Below are 3935 nucleotides of genomic sequence, written 5' to 3' on the forward strand. Positions count from 1 at the left end.
ATGGATTTAGAGAAAACTTGTTGATGTGTGTACAATGGATATATTATTTATGGATGTTTGTTGAAAATAAAACTTTGTGCAAGTTTTGACAATAGATCTATTATATATAGGATTGTGTAGGGAAGAGATGTCTATTGTGTATATCTATATCCAATGATGGGTGATGCAATATAGATTAATACTAAATGTGTTGTTTAGACTTGGTGGTTAAATGTGCAAGTTTAGTTTGACTTATATATGACTTCTATTGTAATTGAAACGTTTTCGGATATGATGTATAAAAACAAAGATGACAGCATCCGTAAAAACGAAGCAATGGAATGGCAGGACAAATGGACATCAACACTTGTGTAGTGTCAAAATTAAATAATCAGAATATACGCGTATAAGATTCAATGCAAAATTGTAAGCAAATTTGTTTGTAATAAACAAGGAAGACAACATTAATAAAAGCGAAGTATTGAATGGTAGGACAAACGAACATCAACACTTGCATAGTGTCAGAACTGAATAATTTTTGTAAAAAACAAGGAAGACAACATTAACAAAAGCGAAGCATTGAATGGTAGGACAAACGAACATCAACACTTGTATAGTGTCAAAACTGAGAAAATAAGTGTATAAGAGTCGATGTAAAATTGTAAGTAAATTTGTTAAAAAAGAACTGATTGATACAGATTGATGTTTTACTTACATTTTATGAACTTGCTTATAGAGTGGCTTCGCTTGTAAACCGCTTAACACGTAGCACATCTACTTGTCGTTGGGTAGGTGATAGGTTTAAATCTCGGTCTGACACTGAGTCATAACTAACAAAGTTAAAAATGGTTCTCACTGCTACTATATCAGATACTTGAAGTAAATGAAGTAAATAGTTAGAAGTAAATAGTTAGAGTGAGGGAATGCCTTGGGCTAAAACAGGCGCAATTCAATACCATGCACAGTTAAATTTTCTCGAAAAAGGTTGTGCATCTCAGAGTGTTGGTTGTCTGAAGGGTGATTGGATGCTTGACACTGTAATCATAAAATATTGTACTTTGTTGTCCCAGAAATCAATATACATCAAAACAATCAGATAAATAGATCATATGAAATTATTGACACCGCAATCATAAAGTATTGTGCTTTGTTGTCCCAGGAATCAATATACACCGAATCAATCGGATAATTAGATCATATAAAATTATTGGATAATTAGATATTTTAACTGTTTCGATTATAATGTTGAATTTTGTTGTTCCCGGAATTAGTATACAATCGGATAATTAGATCATATAGAAATTTGTGGTCAAATCAACATGTTTACAAATGGAAGTACGGACGTCATAGAAATGATTATAGTGTTGCTACGTTTTCTAAATTGTACCTATCTGCTGCAGAAATCACCATGTAAAGTTCGAAATACAAAAAGTAGATAGATGTAAAGTATGGATGGGCGGACCGAATCTAATTATAGAAAAAAACAAATATATCAATAACACAGGGTGGTGAATCAAAATGGTCGTATGGATGGGCGGACCAAACCTAATTATAGGAGAAGCAATTATATAAATAACACAGGGTGGTGAATCAAATTGCACTCAAACTTGAAATTGAAACATTATGTGTTGCTCAATTTTGGATGAATCAAATTAAAGTGAATAGATGTGGGCGGTTTTCAATCTATTTAAAAACTTGGAATATAATGAACGTATTGCGAAAGTTTTGGTGGATCAGAATAAAATGGAAGAATATTGAGGGGCGGATTGAAATCTACTAAAACTTGGAATTATAATGGATGTGTTAAATCTTTTTGTTTAAGCTTAAATTTTATTAAGGACCCTCGATATAGAATAGTATATATTGCGATTTAGTGATGTTGATTCAGCAAAATTATTTATGAAGCTTAGAATTTCATGAAGCAAAATTGTTATAATGCATTAGATATTTGAGTGGAGCTGTCTCTCTTCATGGAGAAGGGGGGTGGGCAATAATTTGCACTGTTTGCACTGTCTCTCGGAGTTGGTATGCGCAAGATGGGGTGGTGCAGAGAGGTAGCAGCAATGATGAGCAGGAGTTGGGCGTTGTATGCGCAAAAGTTGAGCTGCGCAAGAAAGTGCTCTCAGGTATAGAGAAAAATAGTTAGTTGTGCTTCAACTTTCAAGATTCTAATACATAAAAATAGTTGTGGATGATATAAGTTATTATTCAGATATTTCATTGAATAATTAGGTAAATTTTTTACTGTATTAGACTAATATATTGTATTAAGAATTATTTTTATGTTGCTCGATTATTGACAAACATTTGATTAATATTATATTTCTTAATACATTTTTAAGAAGACATGTTGAAATTTTATTTGTTAAGTGATAACATTTAAGTATGGCATCTAAAATAATTGTATTATGTTTTAGATTGGTCGAAAAGAGGAGTAGTTGTGGTGGTTGAGATACAGTATTACCTGTTGGTGAGTTTTAGTTTGTTAAGATTTTAATGATGTTCAATATTGATATACATTTGATTAATGTTATATATACTAATACATGTTAAAGAAATTATTTTATTTTGTTGAGTGAAAATAAAATATGTATTAAATAAGTTTTGGCATCTAAAATGATTGTATTTTGTTTTAGATCGGCCGCAAGAGAAGTAGTTGGTGGTGACTGAAATATAGTTTTGAATTTGGCCATTGTTTTGTGTTGACATTGGTATTATTTGTAGGTGAGTGATTTGTTTTGTTTTATGATATAGTTAAAATGTGTGAGAGAGAGTGGAGGCTGGTATATGATACACTTTGCTCTGACCGATTATATGTTGAATTGTTGGTGGAGAGAGAGTGGAGGCTGGTACAGGATACACTATGGTACATGACCGATTATATGTTGAATTTTATCGATATTAAAGGAGCATTATTTATGATTGTTTAGTAATTGGGTCAGTAATATTGTGAAACATGCTATTGCTGCTGTAGAATCTGTTTATAGATTAGATGTGAAGTCTGTTGAAGTTCAGAAGGCTAAACAGGAAGCTAAACGGTCAAGAAGCTTGGAGTATCACCAGGAAGGTAGATATTAAGTTCAAGGTTCCTGTATTCTCTGGCAACTATAATGAGATTTAGTGATCATGAAAAGTACCTGAAGCTAACAACTGAGTGCTTGCACAAAACTCCAAAGGAAGCCTGTGCTGGATTGACAACATATTTGGAATGTATGGAGCTGCTGGAGTTTATGGATTTACTAATATTCTGTCTATTGTGCAACAGAATATGTTTCCTCATGATGTACTAGAGCTGATGATGTTACAGATTAAATACTTGCAAACAATGATTGATGAAGCTATCTTTGAGCTTGAATATGATATCTTGCAAACAATGATTGATGAAGCTATCTTTGAGCTTGAATATGATATCTCTATATATGGGAAGACTATTACTGATCTTGGCAAGAAGAGTCTTAAATCAACCAGTAGTGGCAAATCATATGCAACTAATGATAGTACTGGTGATAGTGATGATCATAATCCTACTGAAGCAAGTCAATCTGTTGGGACTGGTGATAGTGATAATCATAATCCTACTGAAGCAAGTCAATCTGTTGATACTGTTGTTGCAACCCTTTCTCAACCTGTTATAAGTACTCCAATCAACAGTCCAACTGCTGCCAAGGAGAAGAAAAGTAATTTAGATTTATAGATTGCTAGATTTATAATAACTGTTGAAAAGTTTTGAAGACTTGGAGGTGTTAAATTTAAGCATTTAAGCAACAGTTGTGGATAATAAGACGTCGGAGAGTAGTTTTGAAGCTTAATTTGAAAATTGAGGATTCGTATGTCAAGGATAATGAAATAACATTGAGTTAAATGAAATATGTTGATATTGTACTATTTGGACAGATGTGCACAGTGTGCCAGAATAACGTAAATAAATGCACAGTGAGTCAGGTAGATACAAAGAG

General features: G+C 32.6%; 1 long non-coding RNA gene across 1 annotated transcript; it reads left to right on the plus strand.

Moving 5' to 3' along the window:
- Positions 1-2322: 2322 nt before the first annotated feature.
- LOC145307080 (uncharacterized) lies at positions 2323-2739 on the plus strand. The gene is made up of 2 exons (XR_013875291.1): positions 2323-2449; positions 2616-2739. It is a non-coding gene; the product is annotated as an uncharacterized LOC145307080 (long non-coding RNA).
- The last annotated feature ends 1196 nt before the right edge of the window (positions 2740-3935 follow it).

The sequence above is a fragment of the Acartia tonsa genome, chromosome 15, assembly GCF_053477335.1.
Source record: "Acartia tonsa isolate MP-2025a chromosome 15, ASM5347733v1, whole genome shotgun sequence".
NCBI classification, from domain to species: domain Eukaryota; kingdom Metazoa; phylum Arthropoda; class Copepoda; order Calanoida; family Acartiidae; genus Acartia; species Acartia tonsa.